Genomic DNA, 19932 nt, shown 5'->3' with positions numbered 1-19932 from the left:
GGGTAGATTAGAAAAAAATAATTTTCTTTTGCCCCATCATTTCCTGTCCAAATGAGCTCTGTTGAATTTCTACCTAGCCTCTGAAATAAATTTTAGGTAATTCTTTTCCTTGGCTTTTTTGGTGATTTTCGTATAATAAATATTATCTGGTCCCTTTCAGCCACAAGAACAGATTTGTGTCAATAATTTAAAAAGCTTGTCAATGTAATGTCAAAATTTGCAAAAGTTAATTCAGTTCAGAACTTTTCTCCCTCCTTCCCACCAAGTGTGGGTCTACCTCAGCTGTGGAAGCCTGGGATGTGAGGTTGTGTCTTTTATGTCTGGGGGGTTGGGTAAGGGACAGACATGGGAGATGTCTTTGAGATTTCCTGGCTCCATCCTGTTCTCCACTCCTAGTTGTTGGCTTGACTCTCTCTTTGGAGATCATGAAATGGGGAAAAAAGAGGAGGGGTAGGTAAGGAAAGACCTTCCTTGTCAGGCTGACCGTAATCTGACTTAGGTGCCCTAAGGCTGGGGAAAATTAAAATTGCCATCTTGACCTCATGGGGGCACTTGGGCAGGTTTCAGAAATCTGTGACTGACCTGTGGATGCTGTCCCCTTGATGGGCCATGCTTCTCTTTCGGTCTTCTGCGTTCCTCCCCTCCCTGCCTGTTAGCTTCTGGGGGTTTGTCAGCTTGGGAGCTTTTTATTCCTCTTAGTATTTTTTCCTGGGTGAGATTTCTTTTTGTGGCATTCTATTTTGTCTGGGAAAACATGTACCTTGGTCTCCTGTTTGGGGAAGTGCTCCTTTTCCCCAGTATGGCCATATCTCTCTTCTCTACGCCCATTTAGCACTGCTACTTAAGCATAGGCTCCCAGTGTAGCCTCTTTAGCCTGAGTAGGGCACTAGTCCCCTTTGTCCCAAACTCCAGGACATGCAGGTCAAGAGCTCTGAGTGGTCTCTTGAACCCACACTTCACTTGGACTAAGCTAAGGGAGCATATTCTTCTTTCCCTCCTCCATGAAAAGGGACTTGACTCACAGCACCCCAACTCTCTCCAAAGAAATCCTCACCAGGGCTGCTTTCATCCCCTTACATAGCCTTGAGGTGGATGATGGACCAGAACTGATGAACCCATTCTACTCTATCTTCACATGTCCTTCATAGGTGGTCTAAAACTCTACTTTAGAAGTGAGGATGACTTGCCCTGTAATATCATTCTTAGCCTTTGGGACCTCACCTAAAATGGAGGTACAAAGAGTCCCATTTGAAAATTCCGTTCTGCATTATCCGTTAAAATTAAAAGAAATTCAGTGACACCAGCAACAACAAAAAAGAAATTAAGAAAACAACCTCATTCACAATAGCATCAAAAAAGAGTAAAATACTTAGGAATAAATCTGAGCAAGAAAGTGAAATATCTGTACACTGAAAAATATAAAACGTTGATGAAGGAAATTGTAAGACATGCAAACATGTGAAAAGACATCCGATGTTCATGGATTGGAATAATTAATATTGTTAAATTGTCCACACTACTCCAAGCAATATACAGATTCAATTCAGTCAGTCCCTATCAAAATTCCAATGGCATTTTTCACAGAAATAGAAAAAACAACCCTAAAATTCATATTCACAAAAGACACCAAATAGCCAAAGCAACGTTGAGAAAGAAGAACAGAGTTGGAGGTATCACACTTCCTGATTTCTCACTATACTACAAAGATGTAGTAATCAAAATAGTATGGTACATGCATAAACAGACATGTAGGCCAACGGAATAGAATAGAGAACCCAGAAATAAACCCAAGCAAATATGGTCAACTAATTTTCAACAAAGGCACCAAGAATACGCACTGAGAAAGGATAGTCTCTTCAATAAATGGTGCTTAGGGAACTGGATATCCACATGCAAAAGAATGAAATTGAACCCTTTTCTTACACCATACACAAAAATCACCTCAAAATAGATTAAAAATTTAAATATAAGACCTGAAACTGTAAAACTCCTAGAAGAAAACATAGGGAAAAAGCTCCTTGACATCAACTGGCCTCAGCAATGACTTTTTTGATATGACACCAAAAGTTCAGGCAACAAAAGCAAAAATAAACAAGTGTACTACATCAAACTAAAAAAATTTTCTGCACAGCAAAAGAAACAATCAACAAAATACAAAACAATTTATGGGTTGGGAGAAAATATTTGCAAATCATATATCTGATAAGGGGTTAATATCCAAAATATATAAGGAATTTATTCAATTCAATAGCAAAACAAGAAACCACCTGCTAAAACATGAACAAAAGACCTGAACAGACATTTTTCCAAAGAAGACATACAAATGGCCAAAAGGTATATGTAAAGGTGCTCAACATCACTAATCATTAGGGAAATGCAAATCAAAACCACAATGAAATATCACCTCACACCTGTTAGAATGGCTATCATCCAAAAAATTAAAGATAAGTGTTGGCAAGGATATGGAGAAAAGAGAACCCTTGTACACTGTTGATGGGAGTGTAAATTGATGTAGCCTTTAATAGAAAATAGAATGAAAAACATGGAAAACGGTTTTCGAAGTTCCTCAAAAATTTAAATGTAGAACTATGATTTGATCCAGCAATCTCTCTTTTTGGTATTTACAGAAAGGAAATGAAAGCCACCTCTAAGGGATATCTGTGCTCCCATATTCACTGCACTATTCACAGTAGCCAAGATATGGAAACAGCCTAAGTTCCCATTGATAAAAAATATATATTTATGTGTGTGTGTGTATATATGTATGTATGTTATTCGCCCTTAAAAAAGGAGATCCTATGATATGCAACAACATGGATGAACATGGCGGACATTATGCTAAGTGAAATAAGGTAGACACAGAAAAAGAACTACATGATCTCACTTATATGTGAAATCTAAAAAGAGTCAAATACATGGAAGCAAAGAGTAGAACGGTAGTTAGCAAGGGTAGGGAGGTAGGGGAAATATTTGTCAAAGTGTACAAAGTTGGAGTTAAGTAGGATCAGTAAGTCTAGAGATCAAATGTATAGCATGATGACTATAGTTAATAATACTGTATTGAATATTGGGAATTTGCTAAGAGTAGATTTCACATGCTCTCATCACACACACACACAAAAGTAACTATGTGAAAAGAGACAACATGTTAACGGGCTGAGTATGGTAATCACTTCACTATGTATATGTATATCAAATCATCATGTGTACACATATACAGTTTTATTTAAAAGATTTAAAAATTTGCAAGTAAAATAAATTCATTGAAAATGAAGCAAACATGATGAGGTGATGGTTTACCCACTGAGATAGTCCACAGAAAGCTGTAGTTCTTGGCAATGGTGTGATGGATTGACAAGTAATAAACAGAGTTCTAAAAACATGGCCAAGGTGAGGATGCTTGAAGAAAATGGGGAAAGACAAGAGAAAGAAGAAAAGGAAGAGTGTTAGCATGGGTAGTGCCTTCCTTAATGGGTTATTAAAAGCAACAGAGGAGACTCGGCATGTAAAACACCGGATAATATAGTACCTGGTTCATAGTGTCAAAATGTTACGTTTTATTATTAGTTCCGTTAAATCCCTTTGGGAACATGGTAGGAAACCCAAGGTAGAAAATAAAGTGGTTGAGTAATTAACCAGTCTGTCTTTGTCTAAATTGTTTGGTGTGTGTGTGTGTGTTTTAATAAAAACAAAAAAACCCTAGAATTATGTGTCTACTTCTACTTGAGATGGATTCGGATGTAAATGAAACCCACCATGATCATGGTCTTATGAGTGGAGGAGGCGAGTGGGCAGTGAGAAAAAGCAGATATCTATAAAGTTGGCTTGAAAGGTCACATGTTATATCCAATTTATTATATTCCCACTACTCTACTCTCCCCCTCGCTCACTGGGCTTCACCCAAATCGGCCTCTTTGCTGTTCCTCCAACATGACCTGGGTGCTCCCACCTCAGGGCCTTTTCACTCATTCCCTCTGCCTGGAAATTCTTCCCCCCAAAATCCACATGGCTCACACCTCATCTTCTCCCAATCTTTGTTCAAATGTCACCTTCTCAATGTGGGGCTTTCCATGACCAATTCATTTTAAACTGTAACACCCTCTATCTCACTTCCTGTCCTCTTTCCCTGTTTTATTTTTCTCCTTAGTGTCTTTTAACATCTTGTATAATTTACTCGTCTGGCTTTTCCCCACAAGAAAGTAAATCCCACGAGGGCAGGATTTTTTGGTCTGATTTGTCTACTGATGTCTCTCCATTGCCTAGAACAGTGATAACACATGGTTCTCAATAAGTATTGATAACTCCATAAACATTTGGGGGTGGGGTAAGGATATTTTCTAAAGTACAAAGAAGAAAGTGATTAACAAGGGAAGTGTTTTAGAAAGAGCAGAAGTCTCCCTAAAGAAAAAGGCACCTGGTCACGGCCCAAAGACTGGGTAGTCTCATGACAGGAAACTAAGAGGTGATGATGGAAGAGAGGAGAGAGGAGAAAAGCAGAGGATATAAAAGGCCTTCTGTTTTGAGTGGTTGTGTGTTAGGGACCATGACTGAGCTCTTCCACGGCTAAACCTTGGTTCTCAAAGATTTCCCCCCAATTAATCTGCCTGGGGCTCTCTAGCGTTTCCCTCCATGCTGTTAACAAGGCTAACTATACTTTTTTTTTTAATTTAAAAAAATTTTTATTTTATTGAAGCATAGTTGTTTTACAATGTTGTGTTAATTTCTACTATACAGCAAAGTGATTCATTTATACATAAATATACATTCTTTTTCATATTCTTTTTCCATTATGGTGTATCACAGGATATTGAATACAAATGAACTTATCTACAAAACAGAAACAGACTCACAGGCATAGAGAATAGACTTGTGGGTGCCAATGGGGTGGGGGAGTGGGGGAGGGGTGGATTGGGCGTTTGGGACCAGCAGAGGCAAACTATTATGTATAATGGATAGACAACAAGGTCCTACGATATAGCACAATGAACTATATTCAATAGCCTGTGATAAACCATAAAGCCTAACTACACTTTAAGGCTACCAGAGTGGATTGAATATAATCTTTGGTGTCAGAAAGGCTTGGGTTCAATTCTTATCTCTGCCACCTACTAGCTCTGTTACCCAGGGCAAGTTATTTCACTTCTCTAATCCTGTTTTCTTATATTAAAAAAAACAGAAGTAATATTTTCTAGTTCACATGGTTATTAAGAGTATGAAGTGTAAAAATGCATAAAGAGCAACTCTAAAGCTAAGGCTCACACAGTCCAGTCCAAGAAGTAGGCCGGGATCAAAAGAGTCCAGTGAGCAAAATTAACCTTGAAATAAATCAATACTTTTACTTGTATTTTTTAATTCCTTGAAGGAGGAAGCAATGACCAAATCAATATTTCTTTTTTGTTGTTGTCATTACCATTTTATCCTTTATTCTCCACTTATATCGCAACTGCTCACCTGTCTTTTTTATTTGGCACATAGTAGTCGATGTTAAATAATTAAATTGTTTGGAAAATATTTCAGTATTTTCCCCAAATTAATCCACATGGGGTCTCTAGCATTTCCCTGCCTTTCCCTCTCCGGCAGTGAGAGGGATGGTCACTGGGAAGATGGCAAGAGTCCAGGTTAAGAGATTGGGTTTTGCTTCCTAATGTCACAAGGAGCCAACCAGAATTAGCTCTTATAGAATATGTCTCTGTCTCCTCCATCCAACTCAGAACTGTCTTCTGAGTTGATTGGAGCTGTCTTCTGACTTCATTGAATTTCTAGTGATAACATAAAGGGGTAATTTTTAACGTTAGTGAAAAAGCATTTTAAGTTTTAATAGAAATGGGTTTCAAAAGGTTTCAAATCTCATCTAACCTCATGGCAGTTTATGAATTAATATAGCAAGCCATTTTGTACTAAGCAGTGTTTTCCTCTAAACCCCTTCTTCTTTCCTGGAAACCAAGGATCATTATTTTGTACCTCTGGACATGTACAAGGTTAAATAACAATAAACATTCAAACTTTGTACCTCTGGACATGTACAAGGTTAAATAACAATAAACATTCAAACTGAAGAAGAAATAAACAACCAGCAAACAAAGCAAACAACTGTCTGTCACTGGGTTTGGCATATTACTTGCCTACGTAGTATTTCATAATATAAAACCAACTATTGAATGCTGAAGAGGTTTTGCCATATTGTGAGTGTAAACATAACCTTAAAACAGAAAAGACAAAAAGCAAGTATGGCTTATTCGCATGCTGAAATATGTAATACAAATCTTTTAAAGACTTGACTGAAAGGAATATGAAGGCAAGTCTTTTAAAATGCTGTACTTGATGTCAAGAGATTGGCAGATACGTATGTCCTCTTATAGTTACAGAATCTCTAGGTCGGGCTCTAGGAAGGGCTTGCTTTCAGAAACAGAAGGAAAACAAAAGAAAACAGCTCAGAGAAACAAGCAGCATTGGCTGCCACCAGTGTGCCACAGTTTTTTGGTTTTTTTTAAATTAATTTTGTAAGTGAAATAGGGAGCATTTTCTTTTTTCTTTTTTTAAATTTTATTTATTTATTTTATTTTTGGCTGTGTTGGGTCTTCGTTTCTGCGCGAGGGCTTTCTCTAGTTGCGGCAAGCGGGGGCCACTCTTCATCGCGGTGCGCGGGCCTCTCACTGTCGCGGCCTCTCTTGTTGCGGAGCACATGCTCCAGACGCGCAGGCTCAGTAGTTGTGGCTCACGGGCCCAGTTGCTCCGCGGCATGTGGGATCTTCCCAGACCAGGGCTCGAACCCGTGTCCCCTGCATTGGCAGGCAGACTCTCAACCAGTGCGCCACCAGGGAAGCCCCGAGTGTGCCACAGTTTGATCACTGTTCTGCTGCTGCTGAGGCCATGGATGTGCACTGTTGCAACACTCTGTTCAGTTCAACGCACAGAACAAACACTTCTGAGGGCTTGTAAAGGCCCAGCCCTGGAATAGACAAGTACCACACATTGCTAATACTAAACCACAGTGTGTAGACCACCCCAGGACCTTTGCACTTGCTGTGTCCCCTACCTTAAAGCTCCCACAGCCCCTCCCCTGCCTCCATTCTCCCTCTACATTCCTCAGGGCAGCCTTCCTGGGACTCTGACTAGGCCTTCTCTCCTTCAAATGTTCTCCTGTTTGGATTGGTTTATGTGATTCTCTGGTTAATGTCCATATCCTCATGAACTTAAACTCCAGGGAAGCTAATCATTGTATCCCCAGTGCCAAGTACAATGCCTGGAAGATAGAGGCTCCCAAATGCTTGCTGAATAAATGAAAGAATGTAAGCAGGGAGTAGCAAGAGATAACAACGTTGAGATTGTTAGAGGTTGTGTCATGTAATGCCAAGAGACCTTAACCTTGAACCATCGGTGTAAAGCTATCTCTAGCTGGCTTCAGCTCTGACTTCTGCATGATGGGCAAAATCCCAGATTAAAGGGATCATTCTTTCAATAACCTATGCAACTTGGCACGGACCCTTAGGCCAAGACCAAAACAAAATTCAGCTGGAGACGAATAAGACTGAAATGACCTTGGGCTCCCTCAAGATAGTGATAGCTGTCATTGATCCTTTTGTTCCCAGAAGCTATGGCACTGATTCAGCCCTCAACAAACTCCACAGGCCTGCCTGTGAGAGGAAGCGTAGGGCTGTTATCTAAACCAGGCAAGAGACACAGTGAGGCAAAGATCAAGACAGCATGCATGCCCGAGGCAGTGTTCCTCTTCCCATGGTCCAGGAACAACACTCGCTAGACGGAATCAAACAAATGAATTCTTCCCCTGCAGTAAATCTGCAGTAAGTAAGGATTTATGTCACATTATTTTCTGACCTCTAGAAGAGAACATTTAATCAGTCCATTTAATACAAATGAAATTCCCAGTTATCATACTTCATCAGGATTCCAGTGAATCCTGCCAGAATCAAATCATATGTTACTAATCAGTGCTAGCACCCAGTGTGGGCAATCAGAAAATGTCTGTTCCTTCTAAGTGAAAAGTACTTTCAAAGGTGGCTGGCAGTTGCACATTAGACTGAGATCTCTAGGTGATGGTGGTAGCTCACAAATAAGTACAGAGTTCTCTGATTTTTGCTTCCTCGTTCTTTTTCTTCATCATCATCATCACCATTGTTATGATGTATCACCACTGTAAAACCATTCCTTTCTGCTTTCACTTACTAAGTCACTTGGTGAATACTGTGAAGGTCAGTTCTCCCAGTGAGAGGAAGAGAGTGGGGGAGGGAGGAAGAATGAATGATGCTGGCCCATGGGAAGGGAGATAAGAGATGAGACTATGACTGACAATGAAAGCCACACTTTCTCCTATACAAGGAACAGATTTCCAGAGTAAAGGGATCATTCTTTCTTTCATCCTTCTGAGAATTGTTTAAAATGTGGATAGTCTTTCTTCTTTTTCCCTTCCCCTCCTCACTTCCTCTTTCACCTTTTCTTCCTATATTAATTAGGAGAAGCACATCATATCTCTCAGTATCCCACAGTATCCAATGATTACTTATGGCTAGTTTTCTTCTGCGCATTTTTTACTTTGTCTTGTATGGTTACGAGGTAAACTTAAAAAATTTTTAAAAATAGATAACTGAAGAAATTACTGCAAAGAGGGACAAAGATAAAGCCATCTCGATGAGAGAAAGAAATTCAAATTCACTCTGTGATCCATAGGTTCACAAAATCGTAATGAGCCAGTTGCAGAGGAGAAGCATAGCTGCTCTTGATGCAGAGACTTCCTGGGCCTTCCTCTAGAGGGCGTGGTGGAGCACAGCCAGCCAAATGCTCACAGGGAGTGAACAGCGGCTGACCTCCTTGCTATTCGACTGCCGGCCAGGGTGGGCCAGTGGGAGAACGCCAGGGCTCAATTCCCTCAGAGCAGTTCTGGGGTGTCCAGGAATGTGATCCCAATACTCAGTTTGAGACAATCTGAGCTTGCCCTACAGCTACTTCATGTCTCCTGCCGCCAGTCTTTTGGTGCATTTTTCCTGCCATTTGTCTTGATGAGCAGTAGGAGGCAGTGAGCTGGAAGTTACAGTGACTGCACGAGAATCTGAGCCACGGGGGCTCAGTGAGGTGGAAGAGGAGAGCTGCAGGTGACTCTGCCAGCAGGCATCACCACGCCATCAGAGAGCTAATGCCCAGCACGCTGCCGTTCTCTTCACCCCAGCCTTTTTCTGGTGCAGCCTTTTGGAGTGTAGTTCTTGACTTGGGCCAGCCTGGGGAGGAGGGATTGGTTACCTGGAATCAGAGTCCTTCTAGAAAGACCAAGGAAAGTGGGGCAATGGTAGAACTCATCAGGAGATTCGTCTATTGCTATGATATGCTTGTGTCTTCAGCACCTGAACTAAACTGCAGATGACCTGTTGTATAGCTTCTAAAATTACTTTTTAGTGTTTACCTCACGCCAGGCATTCTTCTACCAGAATTCATACGAGTGATGATTTCTCAATCATCACAGTCACCCTATAGAAAAGTACTGTTATTTTAGACGTGAGGAATACAAGAAAGAGAGACAGGTCAGTAGACTTTACCAAGATCATACATTTAACTTAGAACTAAGCGAGGCTTCAGCTCACGGTATGTGGCTCTGGAATTCATGCTTTTAATAGCTAAGCTACACTGCTTTTGCACATCTCCAGGTGGTTTGCAAATCTGTCTCTTAGGCTTTGTATGCAAGTCTAATGCAATGGCTTCCTAGCAGTTAAGAGCTAGAAGGGAATCTGTCTTCTTGGCAGCATTTGACTGCACTGACCCAGCGTCTGGCACACAGCGCTCACTCACAAATATTTGCGGAATTGGACTGACTGGCCCTGCGTCTGGAAACCCTCCGTCACCTTGGCTTCTCTAAGCCATAGCCCCTGGCTTTCCTCCTGCCTCCCTGGGGTCCTCCTTTTCAATCTCCTTTTCTCCTGCCAGTACCTTACATGGAAGTGGTCCTCATTGTTCCATGCTAGGGCCTCTTCTCTTCTGCCAAGACCCATTTTCTTTGGCACTCTCAGTTACTCCAGTTACTGTCTACATGCTGATGTCTCACAAATACTCATTTGCAGCCTAATTTTACTCCTAAGATTCAGACTCACATGCTCAACCCTCTGGAATTGAATGTCTCATATGCACTCAGAATCAATCTGTCCAAAATTTATTTCATCTTCGTGCCTCTTGCCCTTCCAAAGCTATTTTTTTCTGTTTATTTTCTCAGATAATGATGCCTTGATCCAAAAATCTGCCCAAGCTGGAAAACTGGAAGTTATTTTGACTTCTCTCTCTTCCTAATTTCCTACATTCAGCCATTTACCAAGCCTGTAGAGCCCACACTTGAAACCTGTCCACTTCTCTTCTTCCCCACAGCCTTCACGCTATAGTCCAGGCCACCCTTCACTTACCCTGGGGTCAGAGCATCTGTTAAGGTCTAGTTTGGTATTATTCCTCCGTGGAATCTTAAGGATGTAGCTTCTTCTTACTTCTCCATCCTCATCCCTTTTCTTCTCACAGAGTGCCTTCAACATTCTGATCGGGCTTCAGTTCTCTCCCACCTTTTCTGTCCACACTGCTTGGGATATTCTGCTCCTTGCTTACCCTCTTTCTCCAACTTGTCTGGCTAATTCCTGTCACCCTTCAAGCCTAGTTGATATGTCACTTCCTCCAGAAAGCCTTCGCTGAGCTCACATGTCTTGGTTATGTGTTCCTCCTCTGGAATCCCACAGCACAGTGCATTTTCTCTACCATAGTACTTATCTTCTACTGCAATTCTCTTTATACTACTTGTGAGGGAAAGAAAACAAACTACAGTAACAACAAATTCCAACATTTCATTTTGTTCATTTATACTTGATATAATACAAATGTATTTATCCTAACAGAAAGAACCAATAAAAGGCCAAGCAGGTAACTGAGTGCTCTGTCCTGTAACCCATGCTGTGGCAGCTCTATCACATTTAAGTTGTGACTTCCAAATCACTCTATGTCATAATACCTGGATGGTACATGAGGAAAGATCATGGGGGATCATATGTGGGATATTTTGTAGGACAAGCCTTGAGGTGACAACCGTCACTCCCACTCACAGTCCATTGCCTGGGACTTGGTACATGGCCACCACACCTAACTGCACAGGACGCTAGGAAGTGTAGTTTCTCTGTGCCAGAAAGAAGAGGACTGGATTTGGTGGTCGACCAGTAATCTGCCATATTGACCTTTATTCTCACTAAATTGTATACTCCATAAGGGCAGGGGCAAAAACTCTCATTCTCTGCACTTTGTCTCCAACACTAGTACATAGTGGGAACTCGATAAGTATTCGTTGGATAAATGAAGCTGTGCATATCCTGTCTTTAAAACACTTTTTACTGCCCATCCTGCTGCTGGCTGCCCATTTTCGTTCCTCCTACAGCATCACGTGAGGCAGCCTATAACACATCTCCCCGTATCTAACTGTATTCATAGAGCTGGTGTGTAGTATGTCTTTGGTGTTCATTGGTAGGCTGCATTGCAAAACGATTGTGGTTGGTCATCTCTTATGTGAGCTTCTTATGGACCACAATGCCATTTATTTATTTCTCTTATATATACTTCTTTCAGAGATTTGATTACCCATGTTTTCTATTTAAGGCATGCCCTTTCCCGGAATTGAGGTACCTGGGAAGTTGCCAGGCTATTCACTACTAACTAGAGCTTGAGGGTGAATGAGCATATTGGCTGCCATACTGTAAGGATATTGTTGAGAATATTGTACACATTTTACAGTATGTTTTTTATAAAGACTGGGGAGAAAATTTTTTTAGTCACAATAAAAAGAATAGCTGTGTTTCTCTTAAAAATTGACTGTTTTTATCTTATAATGTTTATCAATGGCATAACATACACTTTTATATATATATATATTTATAGATATTTGATTTTTTTAAAATTTTATTTATTTTTGGCTGCGTTGGGTCTTTGTTGCTGTGTGTGGGTTTTTTCTAGTTGTGGCGAGCGGGGGCTACTCTTCGTTGCGGTGTGCGAGCTTCTCATTGCGGAGGCTTCTCTTTTTGCAGAGCACGGGCTCTAGGCATGCAGGCTTCAGTAGTTGCAGCGCGTGGGCTCAGTAATTGAGGCGCATGGGCTTAGTTGCTCCGCGGCATGTGAGATCTTCCCGAAACAGGGATTGAACCCGTGTCCCCTGCATTGGCAGGCAGATTCTAAACCACTGTGTCACCAGGGAAGTCCAATGGCATAACATATACTTTTTATTTCTTAGCATTGTTACTAGAAAGTTCTGACCAAATGTGCAGTCCATATCTACTAAGAGAACACTGTATCAAGAAATGCATTTTATGTAATATCCCCAGTCAGGTTTCAACAAAATCAACATTCTTCTTCTAACTTTATTTTTCCTTGCCCATGTTTTCTCTTTCTATCCACTTCTTTTATCTTCTTGCACTTGCATATTTATGTAAGCCACCATGAACATGTTCTGGAACAAAGGAGAAGTACATATAAATAAAAAAATCTATTAAAGATTTGTCTTCCCTAGAGACATAAACATGTTTCAGTGTGCTGTGGTAGGGTATTTTTCTTCTTCAATCTACCTTGCTTTATATCCAGAGGTATTTTCAAATGAATATGAATTAGTCTTTCATTTTGGGGAGAAGGGAGGGAGGAGGAGAATGGGAAATATGATGGCTTATAAAGATGGAGATGATTTTGAAAGCTAAGAATTGAAGTAAATATGAAACCATATTTAGTATTGGAAAATATTATATACAATTGTGAAGATTCACTACAAGATAAGTTCCATGAGGGTGAGGACCTTGTCTTCATTGTTCATTGCATGTCGAATAGTCTTGCACACAGTAGACGCTAAAACAATATATTTTGAAAGTGTCAATATTGGGTGTGTAACCACAAGCATAGAACTTTTGAACTCAGTTTCATAATTTATAAAATGAAGCCATTAGAGTATGTATTCACTAAGATTCTTTCCAACTCTAACACTCCATGCTCTATGTGCCACCCTTGTTAAGCATAGTGGCATATTTAAACATGTGAAAGTAAATACCTATGACAATTTGGGAATTTTTTTTGCAAAGTAGGTTATCCAGCTCCATCTTCAACAGCCCTTGTAGATGTGACTACATCGACTCCAAACGTCACCCCTCCAAGTGCTCAAAGTGAGTATAGCAAGGCTTTCCTCATGTGACTCAAAAGAGACAACACAACACTACTGCTATGATAATATTGAGGTTTGGGCAAAATGCTATATTTTTTCATTTGATGTTGATATTTTGTTTTTGAGTTACTCTGTGGCAAGTTATTATCTGGTGACTCTATATTGATATGCCAATCACTGTAATCTTAAAAATTGGGTTGGTGATTTGTTATTATATTGTATTTTTCATTTGTCCTGGGATTTTTAAGGTAATATTAAAGTAATCTTTACAATACTCCCAGTGATCTGAGTTGGTGACAAGAACAGAAAAAGAAAGAAAATCAGTGACAAGTTGGCATTAAACATAAACTACAGACTTTTGCTTATTATGCCAGCTAGTGTTCCTGTGTAGCAAAGCATATTTTCAATTTCAGATTTTCCCAAAGTCATATCGCTTAAAAATTCAGCACATCAAAGTAAAATTAAATTACAGCCTTATAAGAAAGTGGAATTCTGAAAATTTTGTCTTTCAGCCAGCAATTACGACCTGACTACCCGAGGCTTCAACTACTCCTGAACCTCCAGTGGGAAAGATGCCAAATACTGTAAGTGTAACTGTGAGTCCCTTGGAGTACTCTGGGCCTCATTCATTTACCCAACACATATATTGAACAGCTACTGTGTGCTTTGTTTAAAATCATATTAACAAATATTTACAAGGCATTGACAATGTTTAAAGCATTGTTGAAGTTGCTAAGGATATATCTGTAAACAAAACAGACCTAAGTTCCAAAATCTTTTGGAAGAGAGACAGACAAACAGTGATAAGTGATACAGAAAAAATAAAGCAGAGAAGGGAGACAGTGAGAATCAAGGGTGAGGGGGCACTGCCCTTCTAAATAGGGTGGTCTTGAAAGGCCTTACTGAGGAAGGCAACATCTGAGTAAAGTGGAGATAAAAAAGCAAACTATCAGTAGATCTGGGGAAAGAGGGAACTAGCTAGAATATGCATATCACTAAAAAAAAAAAAAAAAAGGAAAAGTGAGAGCCCAGTGTGAGGCACAGAAATGGTTTGTTACTTGTCATCTGACCAAGTAGCAGCAGGGTCTGCTGATGCTGCTTTAGCAGGTATTGACAGGATTGGAAAAGGAAATATACTGCCTCTTAGTGGTACAAGACAAAGATCAGCATGGTGGGAAGCAGCAAAGGATGTGGCTAAAGCGAAGAGAAACCTGGATGCCACAGGTGCAGGACTTCTGAATTTAACTCCCGGGCCCTTTGCCACAGAGTAAATGTGTATGTCCCTTTTAAAAAGCATTTAAGTTGTACATTGAAAACCTCTAAAAGTCTTTTATACCCACTGGCTCAGTCAGTCATCTCACTGCTGGGAACTTGTCCTTAGGAAATAAATCAAAGAGAGAAAAGGAACCTGTGTAATATCGCTCTTTGAGCATAATTTATTTACTTTATCTCTTTTATGGACCTCAGGTTCACAGATTTAGATTAATCACAATCTTTAATTCATGACACAGTTTCATTCTTAGTCTGGGCATGGCGCTCTATAATTTAATATAACACATTTCCCTCAACAAATACGTTGATAATATAATAGACACCCATGAACTCAGTACCCAAATACAGGAATGAAAAGGCAGTATCAGAAGAGAGAGCACACAAAGAGATCCATAAGGCAGTGTAACCTAGACGTATGTCAAAGGTGGCATGCAGAGTACTGTAAAAAGAAGAGACTGTTCAGCAAGTGGACCCAGGAACATTGATTTTTTATAATAAAAACATGTTAAAATGCACTCCCACCATGCACAGTACACAAAAATAAACTCCATGTAGTTTAAGACATTTGTGTCAAAAAGCTAAATATTAAAACATGTAATAAAATTAGGGTGAACTTCTTCCTGGCTTTGGGGTAAGAAAGGGCTTAAAGAAGAGACCTAAGTCACTAACCATAAAAACAATTGAAAGGGCTTCCCTGGTGGCGCAGTGGTTGAGAGTCTGCCTGCCAATGCAGGGGACACGGGTTGGAGCCCTGGTCTGGGAAGATCCCACATGCCGCGGAGCAACTAGGCCCGTGAGCCACAATTACTGAGCCTGCGCGTCTGGAGCCTGTACTCCGCAACAAGAGAGGCCGCGATAGTGAGAGGCCTGCGCACCGCGATGAAGAGTGGCCCCCGCTTGCCACAACTAGAGGAAGCCCTCGCACAGAAGCGAAGACCCAACACAGCCATAAATAAATAAATAAAAATTAAAAAAAAAAAAAAAAAAAAAAATTGAAAAATTAGAATACAATAATATTAAGAAAATTTTTTTCATCAAAAGACTCCTTAAAGACAGTTTAAAAAAAGGCAAACTATAATCTGGGAGAAGATATTTGCCACACATATTTGAAAAAGGATCAAGAATATATAGTTAGCAAAGGATCAAAACTTTATATCAAGAATATATAAAGAATGCCTACAAACCAAGTTTTAAAAAGACAAAAAGCAGTAGGAAATGAACAAATAGGCACATCACAAAAGATGAAACACAAGTAGCTAGAAAACATCTAGAGATTCTCAGCCTATCTAACAATCAGGACATGCCAGTGAAGACTAAATTCAGGAAGTCATTTAACACATAATCAACTTGCAAAAATTAACAAGTCTGGAATTGCCAAGTGTTACATAGGATGTAGATCAATATAATTTGTTATATGTTGCTGGTGAGGGTATTAATTGGTACCATCTCTTTCCACCACTTAGGCATTATGTTTTATAGCTGAAGAGTTTCATAGCAGACAATTCAACACTTCTACTCCTAGATAAATACCCCCCCAAAAACAAATTATTACATGTGTCCAGGAGATATGTACACAAATGTTGGGGGGAAAACACTACTCATAATAACAAAAAAACTGTAAATTATCTAAATGGTCATAGTTAGGAGGGTGGATAAATAAACTGTAATATAGTCATATAAAATACTATGGAGCAATGAAAAATGAGTGAATGGCAGCCACGTATGACAGCATGAATGAATCTTAATAACACTGTATTGAGTCAAAAAAGTAAATGCCAAGTGACAATATATGGAATGATATTTTAAAGTAAATTTTATTTTTTAAAATTTTAAAATTTTTTAAAATTTTTATTGAAATAAAGTTGATTTATAATGTTGTGTTAGCTTCAGGTATACAGCAAAGTGATTCAGTTATACGTATATATAAATATATATTCTTTTTTTACATTCATATTTTTAATGAGATATTGAGTATAGTTCCCTGTGCTATTCAGTAGGTTCTTGTTGGTTATCTATTTTATATATAGTAGTGTGTATATTTTAATCCCAAACACTTAATTTATCCCTCCCCTCTCCTCCCCTTTGGTAACCATAAGTTTATTTTCTACATCTGTAAGTCTATTTCTGTTTTGTAAATAAGTTCACTAGTATCATTTTTTTAGATTCCACATATAAGTTATGTCATATGATGTTTGTCTTTCTCTGATGTTTGGCTGGCTTACTTCACTTAGTATGATAATCTCTAGGATTAAAAGCAAGTACAACCAAACACTATATGGCTTAGGCATAATAAGTGATAAAAATTTAAAATATATATAAGTAAGTGAGTAATAGACAACATTCAGAACAGCATTTGCTTTTGAATGGGCATACAAGGGATGGGATGGGGAGTAAATATTTATAGTGTTATTTATAATAATTCCAAAATCTGTGTGTATGAGTTGAGGGTAGGATGAGATAATAACTCAATGGATATTATGAAGCCAAACAAAACAATAGCCAAAATGTACTAAGCTACATAGAAAAGGGTAGAAGCTGGGAATTTTTTACCAATCAGATATTAATTGATAATAAAAAGCATTAGACTGGGGATGAAAGTTCATACTTAATAGATTAACATTTATCCTATGTTAAACATAAAATTGATGTTAACATAAAATTGAGTTGTTTATAATAAACTATGCTGAAACTCTACCTACACTAGTTGTCACCCTTTATTCTTGGTACTATAATACAAGAAAGTTCCATGAGAGTGTTTTTTTGTTTGTTTACCTGTATCCACAGTGCCTGAGATAGTGCATGGTATTGAGTTGGTGCTCAACAAATATTGTTGAATCAATAAATGAATTAATACTTCTTGGTTACAGGGAAGGTAGATCATGTAACAATGGGGATAAAAATTTATTGGACAATGTTATAGGAAAAAGCTGAACTCCAACTTAAATTTATGCTATGATTGCATATAAATTATCCCATATTTTAATTAGCATCTGATGTTTTCCTTTGTTTATTTGAATTATTTGATTGTCTATTGAAATTATACTAGAATGTAAGATACACAAGAAAAGGGACCTAAACCTTTTTCTGTTGTTCACTGTAGTATTCTAACATCTGTAATAGTGGCAGGTAACAGTAGGTGCTCAGCAAATATTTGTCAAATGATTGAAAAGGTATGTGTACATTTGGGCAAGGAAGAAAACACACACACACACAGTGAAAAGAAATGATCTGTTTAATTGAAAGTTTTGAGCTTTTTATTTATTTGTTTTATTTAAATTGTTATTACAATAGCATGTGTGCCCAGAATAAAATCCTTTTTATCCCATGCATCACATCAATATGAAGCATAGAGGCCACCCAAGGTACTTTTTGCCCCAGAAACTAGAAAATTGAAAGTGTCTTGCTTGAAAGTGTTTCCTAATTTACACAAGTATATTCTTGGTCTTTTCATAATGAAATGAACTATTGTAATCCTTCACATTTTCTGTCCTTCCCCACTTGAAAACTTCATCTATCCTCAGACATCTCTTTATCATTCTTACCATAAAAATAGCCTTAGAAATTGTGAAATCTAGGAAGGGACTCTAAAACCCAACAAACAATTCTTTTTCCTGGCAGTGAAAACCCACATTTTTATTTATGCAAGAAGATCTTGTTAACCATTTGCCATTTTTCATCCATAAGCTTAGAGAAAAAATTCCCCACAGTGAGTTGCTCTATTTATAATCATTCACAAAAACGCATTAGGATCCAACAAGTTAATATTGATTGCTCAGTCCCAAACTGTTTTTGAAACATGTTTCTACTCATTGGATTGGGCTGCAATATGACATCCAATATTAGATGATGCATTTGGCAAGATTCGTGTCAGGCATTGGTAATGGGATTTTTTTCTTCCAATATGTTTATTTCAATAGATTTATGAAATGTTCAGATGGAAAAAAAGAATGATAATGGATGGATTTCTAGTGAAATAAACCCACTAGCAGTGTTTCTAGGACCCTTGCTATTTATGAACACATTCTATGGGATATTTGCTTATACACACATTTTGTATAGCTCATATATATTTGGATGTCACAAGAAAGTTCTGAGTACATTGCATTTACAATAAATTTATTAGTGTATGTTTTAATATATTCTTTTGTTGTTATTTTGTTATTTATTAATTTGAAGAGGTCTTGGCTGCGATTCAAGAATGTTGGAATCTAATCCTAGTTCAGCTTCCATATTTCCTACAGTCTAGAACAGTAATATTTTACTGTAACCATCTATGAAATGGAGATACCAAATCTGAACTTCTAAATACCCAAAATGTATGCGCTTAATAACATCCTGGGACACATTTTCATCCTGACACAGGTGATCAGACCATGGAGCAGAAAATTGAAGCTTAATTACTTTTTTCTTTCTGCTTTTTCCTGCCATCCATCTGGCCCAGTGGAGCCTAAAGCCACATTGAAATCAGTTTGTCTAAGTTAGGCAAGCAGAAAAATGATATGAGTCTCCATGGGTCCCTAAGCCTCCAATTTATCCCATTACCAAAATCATCAAGTTCACTGTCACCACATGTGTGCACAAACACACACACACACACACACACACACACACACGCCTCAGAGTACCTCTTATCGATCTCACATGAGGTCTTTATTCTGTTCTTTGACCTTGCATCCCATATTCTTCAGAATTTACATATTCTTCTTAAATCTTACAAGTGCATTTCTTATCCTGTCCCTGGTCCTGGTTGTTTCTCCTCAAGTTCCTGGTAGTTGTGCCTAATAATTTCATAACAACCCCTTCTACTTTCCATAGGCAGAGGGTGATGGAGAAGCTAGAGCTGAGGAGTTGAGGGTCAATGGCAGGGACACAGCAATGCCAGGACCTACAACGATGCTGGGCCCTGTGTCAGGCTGCACTATAATCTCTTCAGTCCCTCCGTTCCCTGTTGGCCAGGATGCTGATTCTCTAAACTCACCATTCTTATCTTCAAATTCTAAAATCTTATATGTCTCAGATCACATCTCTTTCCATTTTCCTTTTATCTAAAACACTGTTCTGCTCCCATTCTGTCACCTAATTCCTCATTAGGTCAGCCTCAAATTAAAGATTTATTCCTCTGATTTAAAATTCTATCCTCTGTTAAAATACCAATTTCTGGGGGCTCCATGTTCTTCACAGTTAGTACACAAGCTCCACACTTGCAAAGCTCGTAAATGTCATCTTTGTTAGGAAGACCATAAGGGGGTCCCATTTATGGACTAAGTGATCATGGCAAGAGTGGACACAGTAGCTGGTGCCAGTATTTGCATTCTGATGGAAGAGGTGATGCTGACCCAGTATATATTCCCCTTGAAGAAAAAGTTGGGGCAGAAGACCAAGATCACTGAGATCTCTGTGTCCAAGCCCCACATCTATGATTATTGCTTGCCACCCTATGCCTTTGTTCTAGGACAAAATTAAGGGCAGAACTCAGAGTGTCTTAAGGAAGATTGGTT

The 19932-nt window shown here is 38.9% G+C and overlaps 1 protein-coding gene across 1 annotated transcript in view; it reads left to right on the top strand.

The window, feature by feature from the left end:
- CD96 (CD96 molecule) overlaps window positions 1-13747 on the top strand; it is a 69461-nt gene extending 55714 nt beyond the window's left edge. Inside the window, exons 11-12 of the mRNA XM_059922170.1 lie at window positions 13086-13163; window positions 13675-13747. The gene's annotated coding sequence lies outside the window, so the exon portion shown is untranslated. The remainder of the gene's footprint in view (window positions 1-13085; window positions 13164-13674) is intronic.
- The last annotated feature ends 6185 nt before the right edge of the window (window positions 13748-19932 follow it).

Source organism: Balaenoptera ricei, chromosome 4 (genome assembly GCF_028023285.1).
Source record: "Balaenoptera ricei isolate mBalRic1 chromosome 4, mBalRic1.hap2, whole genome shotgun sequence".
Taxonomy (NCBI): Eukaryota; Metazoa; Chordata; class Mammalia; order Artiodactyla; family Balaenopteridae; genus Balaenoptera; species Balaenoptera ricei.
Note: the sequence above shows the minus strand (reverse complement) of the source record. Positions and strands in the feature narration are given on the sequence as shown.